The sequence below is a fragment of the Adiantum capillus-veneris genome, chromosome 3, assembly GCF_014529385.1.
Source record: "Adiantum capillus-veneris isolate H3 chromosome 3, ASM1452938v2, whole genome shotgun sequence".
NCBI classification, from domain to species: domain Eukaryota; kingdom Viridiplantae; phylum Streptophyta; class Polypodiopsida; order Polypodiales; family Pteridaceae; genus Adiantum; species Adiantum capillus-veneris.
The window spans coordinates 19,609,880-19,621,191 of record NC_140933.1 but is presented as its reverse complement, the minus strand read 5'-3'; positions in this window follow the sequence as shown (position 1 = coordinate 19,621,191).

Genomic DNA, 11,312 nt, shown 5'->3' with positions numbered 1-11,312 from the left:
TACCTTTGATTTTCAAAATTTCCTTCTTGGAAAATTGACGAAAAGGAATTGTGTTTGGTTATCAAAAAGATTTTTCCAGAACACTGAGTTGAGCATTTCTATTTCCTTTTATGCAGCAACTAAGTAAGTATCACATCATGTTTGACATTCCTAACGCTCTTTTTCCAAAACTATTTTGTAGTTTCATGAGTATGGGGTACCCAATGATGAAAAAGGTTTAAAAAAAAGCGAATCTGAGCTGATCCGTCTCCAAGCGAAGAGCGAGGCAGTGATGACGGTGCTCAAAAGGCGTCAACGAGGCTTGGGGCGAGCCGGCAGCAGGGTGCAGATCACCAAGAAGCTACAGGGTACAAGGGTCGCACGCAAGCCTTTAGGATTAATTAGCGAGAAATGGAGCTCGCAGGTAGTGGGCGACGAGCAGAGAAAGAAAGGTGTTGGGGGATGAGCACAGAAAGAAAGGTGGCAGGTGGTTCGACCGGCTACGGGAAAATAGCACACTTGAGAGGCAGCGGCAGTGCCGCATGGAGCAGGGCGAGAAACAAGTTTTTTTTATTAATTGCACTACCAGTGCGAAGCATGATTGGCTGAGGAGTGAGTTGGCTAGTACAAGGATCAGCGTTTTGTATGTAGCTGTCAGAGTTCAAATCCACCTCTTCACTAGTGGTTTTACATCTCATTGTACAGAAGGCAAGGACGCAGAAGAATCCTTGGAGATTCCGAGGTAATAAAATTTGAAACGAGCCAAAAATTCCCCTCAAATTTCTACACTAAAATTTGAGACATCATAAGGCTTGGCAATGTTTTGATGCCAATTAGTGAGACTAAATGCGATTGAAAATCTTGGCATTGGCCCAAGAACAATAATTCAAAAACCAAGGAAGTCTACGATGTTCTCCTCCCTCAATAATAAACAGTGGTAGAAGCAATGGCTAGACACTAGGTGCGAGTTGGTAGCAAGTAACATTTTGGACCTTGAGTGGCTCCATGTAATTTATTGCTTAAAATTGATATTTTTAATTTAAAAATAACAAACATAGAATTTTTATCATATGAACAGTCATTTGAAAGCACGCATTGCAAACCAATAAATTTTTACATTTTTTTATTATCAATTTTGGTATTTTTTAGAATCTCCAACAAATGTTTCTAATTGCAATGAAGATATTTTTGTGGAAGGTACTTTGAGGGGCTATTCCAACCGGGGTTAAGATACTAGCCAAAGGGATAAGGTCTAATAGATGCTAAGCATGCAAAGCCACCAGTGAACACCCCACACCCCCCTTAATTTTTTCAAGGACTACCCAACTACAAGCGGCCTTGCAGGTAAAAATTATAAATGGATATAGAAGACCTAGAAGATTTTGTACTTCAAGAATGGCCTATTCCTAGGAGGAAATATTGTGAAGAACCAAGAAGACAACCTCTCATCAGCTAGCTTCAAAGAGGTTATCCACAAAAGCAAGGAATTGAATGTAGCTACTAGCTTCAAAGAGGTTATCCACAAAAGCAAGGAATTGAATGTAGCTACTGGAAAAAGCAAGAACTCTGATGAGTGGAAACAAGCAATTAAAGCCACACAAATGAAATCAATCAAGGGACTAGTGCTACAAACCAATAAATCCATGGACATTAACCTCAACAAGAACACACATGGACATACTTGGGAAAAGAGAAAAACCATAAGAAATTAAGGAGTGATTCACACATCAATAGAGTATGAGAGGGAAATTTTGAAAATGTTAGTGATCATTGCAATAGATCATAATCAAAAGAGCCTAGAGAATCTCAAGGACTACGTAGCCATATCCATAAACCTAGTTAGTTTTCATAAGAGGTAATTTTACACAATGAGGATTGCATTGGTGACTTGGGCTTCACACTTTGACAATTGCTTTATATACTTATGAAATGTTTGGTCACTCACTAGGCCTTTAGGGATGTATCTTCTATCTAGGCATCTTTACATGTTGAAAGTAACAACGAGCCGAATCACAACGTAACACACTACATAGGTGATATCTACATGAAATTTTACAATAACTAATTGTATTGGCATAACAAATTATCCAATCCTTCTTGCAGTTGCTCCTCCTCAATCTATAGTTTCTTTTTGCATTTATATTTTTAGTGAAATTTTTTAATGGTCCTATCTTCCCACTACCATGAGATTCACTCTTTGCAAAAAGGACATAAAAAATACAAACAAACGTCCATCACACTAGAAAGCTGGTTTTAGACTTTTCTTTCCCTACTTAGATCTAAAAATTTTCCACCAACCAAGTGGCCTGGACAACTAGTTGATTAGCCATTTGTATCCTGGATGGTGCTAGTTTCATCTCCTAAATATCAAATTTCTATCAAAATGCTCTCCTAAGATAATCACTCCTATACCGCCATCTAGTATAGCAGTTGATAAAGGCTCCCATGACTTCTTGATCTTATAATCTACTTGGATGACTTACAACTCATCATCTTTGATGGCAGATAGGTCCATGGACATTGCTTCTGCTACTTGCTTTCTCTTCTTTCTAATAAATTTCATAGCCTCTGGTAAAGTCTTCTTGATAACTTTTAACTCGACCATTATCTTCTAAATGCGCTCACAAACCTTGAGATACATTTAATCTTGCTCAATATAAGAATTGTTGTTTGAACTCAAAGACCTTTCTTCCAACTTGGTTGTCCTCGCAGTGCCACTCAACTGGCCTCCTGCATCTGGAGGCTGATTAATCCTTGGGTGAGGATTTGAATTGCCTTTGAGAAATTTTTTTCGTCAAGCGTGTGTTCTCACCCTCAATCAAGTCTTTTTCTAACTTGCTCTACTTCCTCTGCTAGGGGCCATCATCCAGCCATCCACTCCCTTACCACCCTCCTATGGACTTGCTTTCCTAAGCTACTGAATATTGTGGTAGTAGCCTTTGGATGGTTCTAGCCTCAGAGCACTCAAGTTGCTTTGTCATCTTCTTAGCCAGATCCTCTACGATCTTGGCTGACAAAGTTCTCTAGTCTTGCTAATCATCAACCACCTTTGCCTTTCCCATACATGTCTAAGACTCTTCAGTCTGCTTTGTTTCTAGTTCAAGATCATCTGGTAGATCCTTGATTACCACTCGAATGATTTTGGTAATGAGTTGCACTAGAACTGATTTTGCTCGCTTTGCTTCAACTTTTTTTGGATTCACACTAGCAAGACATTTAGCTGCAAAATGACCATACTTCCCACAAGTGTAGCAGCTAATCAAAAATAAACTCTACCTCGCCTTGGCCATTGGTAACCTAATATCGTCTTCTTCCAGGCCCAATACTAGTACTAAACTCATTTTCTCTACAGCCATGCCTCATGTGTCTTTTACACATGTGGGTTTGTTAATGCAATCACAGATAGATCTTTTCCCTTTTTGAAACGTGTATCCTTATTTTGTATTTATTTCTCTACAATATGTACATTAAGAGCACCCATCAGACCTATGATCTTTGGATCTGCATTCTAAACATAAGGTCTCTACCTTGTTGACTAAAGGTCTAATCTTAGATATTCTCACAATCTGCTTTGACATTGTCTCAATCTTCCTTATCTAGGATTCTTTTCATCCCTTTGACTCGATCATCTAAGTCACTATCATATGAATTGGATATGGAGCTAGACTCCAACTCTCAATCGACATCTCATTGTCACTAGAGTCTCTTCGTCCCTTGTGGCACATTTCTTTCATTGTCTATTTCTCTAGCTTCAATGCTCTCTAGGCCAAGCTATTGAACTTCTTCGTCGATGATAAAATCTCTTGTTCCCTAAGGTTCTTGATTTTAACACCACTAAGGAACAAGGCCTACATTCTTTTCTCTGAGGAAGGCTCATTCAATTGTCTAGTCAGTTTCTTGATCTTCTCAATGTAGATTCTACCTGAAAGCATTCCTTGTTTGATTTTATAGAGCTCACACAGGATGTCCTCATCACCTCTATTATCAGTATATTTTTGATAAAATGCCTTGATAAGCTTGCTATATGTTTTGAGCTTGCAAGTTGGGTAGTAATAATACCATTTCCCTGTCGCATCCTTCAAGGTTTGTGGAAAATATTTTCCCCACTCATCTCCTTTAGTTTGGCGTATTGCTTGAATGTTTGGATCTGAATGTTGGGATCATCCTTCTTCCTGCCCTTGAATATTGAAAATAAAATCTTCCAATCAGTGGAATGCTCAGTGTATCTGGTTCAACAATGATGTGTGTCATGATCCCCATGTCTGCATGTATCTTTCAAATTTGACTTCCACTCTCTAGGCCGATGTTTGATGTAATGCTCAATGTATGCATCCCACTTATCATTATTGTGATCCTCGATTTTAGCAATCGTGTTCGTTTCATGCTTCTTCTCCAATTTCTTGTGTGTGATAATATGTGACTTCGTCAACTCCCATTAGTTCCCTTAGTCTGATCTGTATCTGTCCTCTAAGATCCATGCCATCAAGACCATCTCCTGATCTCTCTAAATGCCATCTCCTTGAGTGATTTGAATGTTGGGAATCCCTAAGTTTCTTAGCCTCCCTCTGGTTGAGGTGTACATCCGTGTAATTTTTTAGGTCAAGTTCAGCCACTGTGATGACATGGTTCTAGCCTCGCTCTGACTCTTCAGCCACTGTGATGACATGATTTTGCTCCTCCATGGACTTTATGGTCGACCTCCTTCTGTGTCCAGCTCTTTTAGGCAGCATTGCTGAACTGCAACTAACCCCAAACTCCAACTAGGAGACATTTTTTTGTGAAGAGCGTTAGCTCACCATCATGATCGTGCCAACATGGAATAAGTTGGTCACTTTGGATAGCTATTCTAGGTTAGAGACTTGGAGTTAGTTAGATCAGATCAGATGTTCAAACTCCAGGTTCAAAATTTAGAAAGCAGACAAATTAGACAAAGATTGAAATGGAATTATGAAAACAAGAGATTAGAACTGATTAGTATTAAGATCCTAGAAAGTGTATAATTGGCACCAGATAAAGCTATGAAAGAGCTAATTGATGCTTAGAGCAAATGCTCAACGATTAAAAAAGAGTAACTCTAGAGTCCAAAATGACTAACTCACAAAATGAAATAATGGGTCATATTGATAAGTACCTGAACTAGGCTCCAAATGACTATACACTATACAATTACGGTGGTAAATTTATCAAGTAACTGCCACTTCCTATTGACTGTACTGGCATTCGACTAAGGCTTATTCCCACTATCTACCTACATTTTCCAAGAGGTTGACCTTGCAGAACTAAGGAGGAAGTAAGAGGAAAACACTCTAGACATAATTAAAGAGTCAAAGATCTGTTGGAATTAGGGTTGTAGAGAAATTCACACAGCTTGGAGAAGACGAAGGAAGCTCAAGGCACACAATAGAGAGTGTGTTACTTAGTGTGCAATGGAAAGATGAATAGCCCTAGAGTGATGGGCGTATATACAATGCTCAGGGGAAAAAACCTCCTAAAGAGGGAAAAAATGCCCCCGCGATCCTAGTGTGTTCACACACATCACTACCACATGTATATGGTAACAAATCCCCCCTGGAGTGATGCGGTGAACGAGAGCCGGCACATGAGTAAAGGGAAGTGCCATGCCCTGAGGACATGATCAGTCCACAAATGGGAGTAAGCCCAAAGATCTCTGGAAAGATTCAAGCTTCTCACGAGACAATGCCTTTGTGAAAAGATCTACAAGGTTGTCCTAGGTTGGCACATAAGCCAAGCTAATCTCTCCTGCTGAGAGCCTCTCCCTGACATAGTGGTAATGCACCTCAATGTGCTTTGTGCGACCATGAAAAACTGGGTTCCTTGTAACTGCCAATGCGCTCTGACTATCAGTGTAGATAGTGTTGGCAGTGTCCTGTCCAACACCCAAATCAACCAGAAGGCGTATGAGTCATACACACTCAATCGTAGCTGTGAATATTTTCCTGTACTCAGCCTCACAACTCAAAGTGGCCATAGTAGGTTGCTTCTTGCTCAACCATGATATACATGAACTGCCAAGCATGAAACAAAAACCACTTGTGGACACTCTCGTGTCAAAACAACCAGCCCAATCTGAGTCCGAAAAATCATGTAAGTTTGGCAGCAATGATCCCCCTTGGGATAAAACAAGCCAAGATGTAAAGTGCCACTAAGGTAGCGGAAAATCCTCTTGACAGCCTGCCAATGCATAGACCCTGGGCTATGCATAAATTTGTTGACCTGTGAGACTGCAAACTGAATATCCGGCCTCGTGTTGCATACATAAATGAGGCAGTCAACAGCAGTTTGATAAAGAGTGACATCAGCAGGATCGCCAGCATCATGTAGACTTAACTTCAAACCTGTTTCCATGGGATTGGCAATAGGTTTGCAATCCTCAAGTCCAAACATACATAACAATATCTCTATGTAACTTTTCTGACACGAGGCAATACCACCATTACACTGCTTAAACTGTATGCCCAAATAATAATGCAACAGCGCCAAATCTTTCATCTTGAAAGTAGCATTTAAATCAGCCATAAATTCAGCAATACGTCTCTCATTTGGTCCAGTGATCAGCAAATCATCGACATAAAGAACCACAATGAGAAGTACATCACCCTCACGCTTTACATACAATGTGCTTTGTGTTGGACTGTTACGAAAGCCTCGTTTGACCAAATGAGTGTCATCTTTCTCATACCAAGCACGAGGAGATTGCTTCAACCCATACAAAGCCTTCTTACATCTGCACACTTTGTCCTGTTGTCCTTTTATGACAAAACCGCGAGGCTGCATTACATAAACTTCCTCAAATATGTCACCATTCAAGAAAGCAGTAACAATGTCTGATTGATGTACATCCCAACCAAAATGAGCTGCCAATGCACGTAGAAAATGCACAGTAGTCATACGACAAGTGGGAGCAAAAGTCTCTTCATAATCTATGCCTTTTTGTTGTGCATAACCCTTTGCAACAACTCGAGCCTTATGGCGATCGATCTCACCATCCGGCTTGCGTTTCAACTTGTAAACCCACTTCGTACCAATGGCCATTTGTCATTTTCTATGAGTGCATCATATTCTGATTGCATGGTAGCCATCCAATTTTTTGAATTCTGTGATTCATCAAAAGACAGAGGCTCATCAACATCATGTAAGCTAGACACAGCCAAAGCATAAAAATCTGATGCATAAGATGCATGGCGAAAGCCTGAACGAGTATGACTAGTCAAAGCTGCATCCAATTTACTGTCACGCAAAGTGTGCACCAGCCATTTTGGCATACCTCTAGACTGCTCATTTTCTGCCCTTTCCTCATCAAGTACATCATGTACATCTGCATCAGTAATAGGCTGATCTGTAACATTTTCAGAAACCCCCATAGGCTGTACATTTGCCTCATTGGAACTTACATTCCTATTTCCACTACTGAAAAGAGGCAACAAAGTGTCATAAATGTCCTGAGAGCTTACATTATTGTCTCTAGTACATGACAGCAAGGGCTGAATAGAATCTTCCACAAACTACATTCTCTGAAACCAGAATACATTTTGTTTGTGGATGATACAACCTGTAACCTTTGCTTTCAGCACTATAACCAACAAATATACATTTGAGAGCCTTATCATCCAATTTTCTGCGTTGTGTTTGTGGCACCAAAGCATATGCCAAACAGCTAAAAACACGCATGTGCTCAATAGAAGGCTTTCCATCATGCCATGCTTCATATGGAGTAATAGACTGCGAAGCATTCATAGGACACCTGTTTAGTACATAAGTGGCACACATGATGGCCTCAAGCCAAAAAGAATGCGGCAAAGCTTGACTTTTGACCATACATCGTGCCATTTCCGTAAGTGACCTGTTTTTCCTCTCAGCAACACCATTTTTTTGAGGTGTATAAGGCACTGTACATTGGTGTTTTATCCCACGACTAGCCAGAAACGCATTAAATTCATGAGACATATACTCCCCCCCTCGATCGGAACGAGGGTGCCCATAGTACATTTCGAGACATTTTCAGCCATAGCCAGAAATTGTTTGAAGCACATAAAAACTTCGGACTTCGATTTAAGCGGAAATACCCATGCATGCCTAGAGTAATCATCAATAAAAGTCACGAAGTAAAGGTAATTACCCAAGGACGGAGTTTGCATGGGCCCACAAACATCACTATGCACAACCTACAACCTGCATGTGGCCCAAACTAAACCATCCTTTGGAAACTTAGAACGCTGCATCTTACCAAAAATACAACCTTCACAAACATGTTTGACAGGTGCTTCAAGAGGCGGCAAAGAAGCAACCATATCAGATTTTTGCAAACATAGCAAACTAGCAAAGTTCAGATGACCAAAACGTGCATGCCAAAGTTTTGCATCTGAAATAGCCCTTGAATCTGCAACAGCATTTGCAAAATTCTGTCCACACTTGTCATACAAAGTGAGCTTATACAGCCCACGGCACAAAAGGCCAGATGCAACGATTTCATCACCAAAAATGAGATCATGAATTGTACATCTGTCATCCACAAATTTGACTACAAGACTAAGTCTAGCGAGTGCGCATACAAACAAAAATTCTTCTTGATCTCAGGTACATAAAGTGCATCAACAAGTGTGAAAGAACTGCCATTAGCAGCAGTAAGCACAATCTTTCCAACTCCTTGAACCGGATAAGAGGCATCGTTGGCACAAGTGACTGAATTCCCATGAGGGACAGACTCGAGAGAGGTGAACAATTCACGATGTGAGGTAATGTGCTTTGTAGCATCACTATTGAAATACCACACATGTGAATCTGAAGCAACTGACAAGCATGCATAATGGACAGCAGGATTGTAAGTATACTCTGCACTAAAAGCCCATTCTGCATCGACATCAGCATCACAGTCTCCTTTCATAGAAGACTCAACAATGGCTACATTTGTAGTCGAACCAGCATTTGCAGTGGAGCCACCCTCTTTCTTCTTAGCCTCTTTGGCCTTCAATTTAGGACATTGCTTGATCAAGTGATCATTAGCTTTACAATAATGGCAACGCATCTTCTTTTTGCCCTTATCACTAGAATTGCCAGACGAAGTGCTGCCAGCAGAAGCATTAGGAACAAAATTTTTGCCACTCGCAGTAGAACCATAAGAAATGGCTGCATTGCTGTTACCACCCTTTCTTTGAGAAGCAATAAAAGCCTGTTCAACTGCACGCTGTCTAGTCCTATTTTTTCTAGAAAGTGACTCTTGCAACAACAATGTGCATAATGCATCAAACTTGACAACTTCTGGATTTCCTTGGGTCGTAAGTCTCCAAGTACTAGCAAAAGTCTGGTAAGAATCTGGTAAGGCATCAAGAACAATCTGTACAAGGGAACTGTCTGAAATGACTTCACCTGCAGAAATAAGTTTCTCATTGATATCCTTGACACTAGCAAGGAAAGTGTCCATATCATCTTCCTCATGCATAATCTTCGACTCTAGATCTTTACGCAGCAAAGCAATTTTAGCCTCATTGCGTCTTGCATAAAGACCAGCCAATATATCCGAAGCCTGTTTTGCAGATTTTGTTGAACGGATGTGAGAACCAATGGTGCACTTCACAGACAACACAATCAATGCATGAGTCTGCGCATCCTTTACATCCCAACGACCTTGTTCTACCGTAGGCAAAGCAACTCTAATAGCAGCAATCCTTGCAGCAAGACCTGCAACATCCTCAACATCGCCTACATCCTCAGAACCAGGACGTACATCAATGCCCTGCACAATATTCCAGACACCCTTTGACACAAGAACGTGTTGCATCATATAATCCCACATAGGGTAATTGTCCCCATCCAACCTGTCCTCAGCAGCAAACATCTTGAAGACATCTGTGTTGTTGTCAGCCATGGTAAATGTTGCACCTGATGTGAAAACTGCTCAAAAATAGGAGAAATAGAGCGGGAACAACACGTGCTATATAGCACAAACCGTAGAAGACTGCAAGGCACCTGTTATGCAAAAAACGGCACTGACAAAAACTTGCACAAAATGACGAAATAGCTTGTGCAGCACTACTTGTAGTGGAAATGGAGGCCGAAATGAGCCTGAATCAAAAATCTGAGCTCACTGAAATCGGAGAAAGTGAGCAGGCGTGTGCTGGAGCAGCTGGCGACTAAGCCCGGGAGGACGCAACCTCCTCTGATACCAATTGTTGGTATTAGGGTTGCAGAGAAATGCACACAGCTTGGAGAGGACGAAAGAAGCTCAAGGCACACAATAGAGAGTGTGTTACTTAGTGTGCAATGGAAAGATGGATAGCCCTAGAGTGATGGGCGTATATACAATGCTTGGGGGAAAAAACCTCCTAAAGAGGAAAAAAATGCCTCGGCGGTCCTAGTGTGTTCACACACATCACTACCACATGTATATGGTAACAAGATCTACATCAACAAAAGTAAGTGTTGGACATGAGATGGTAGACAATAAAGTCTCTATAATCATCATCCATGGATTCACAGAGGGGGAAGCATGAACTTGTTCAAAGGTTGATTATCTTGAGGGAGAAAAGCTCACATAATGAGATGGAAAAAATTCTTATAGATGAAGATCAAACACAAGCCTACCTTGAGGACCATTCAAGATGGAGGAAGTTCTACAAATACTCATACAGGTGCATGTTGTAATATCAACATGTGTATGATAGAGAGTTATACAATTGCAGAAGGTGCAGAAAGCTCTCAAAGAATGACGCTACGTGCCTAAAGCATAATTACAGGCACACACACAAGATGCAATAGCAAAAATTGAACATTTGAATAAGAAAGAAATTTGAATAGCCAATTTCACCATAGCAACATATGCATCCACACATATAGAAGCACAAAAATAAATGCATAGGGCCTTGAATAAATAGAGGATCAGATAGCTCAGAATCAACCTAGATAGATTAAGTGGTTGGACCTCTAGGAAAGTAAGTGGGTAAACACTGCTACTTCACAAATATGTGATGGAAGATTGCCCTATTATTTTGCAAAGCGAGAGAAGTGGATGTGGATCATGATGCTATTCTAGTTCTCTAGCTTTGCAAAGCAACAAGACAACCTTTCATCCTATCTCTCCAAAGCAACGGTACAACCTTCTACCCACCTCTTCCCTAGCAATTTGATCATTTCCATATCCACGTTTGTTCTAGCTATTTAATCCTTTACCGATTCAAGTCTCTTTGTTGTTAAGTGCTCATTTTGTGCTTTTGCACATGTGGAGCTTATTTGGGGCTTATCTCTTATTCTCCACACTACAAGTGAAGCATAGCATCTAATTTTTTTAGCGACAACATTTCCATGTAGCTCTATTGTGG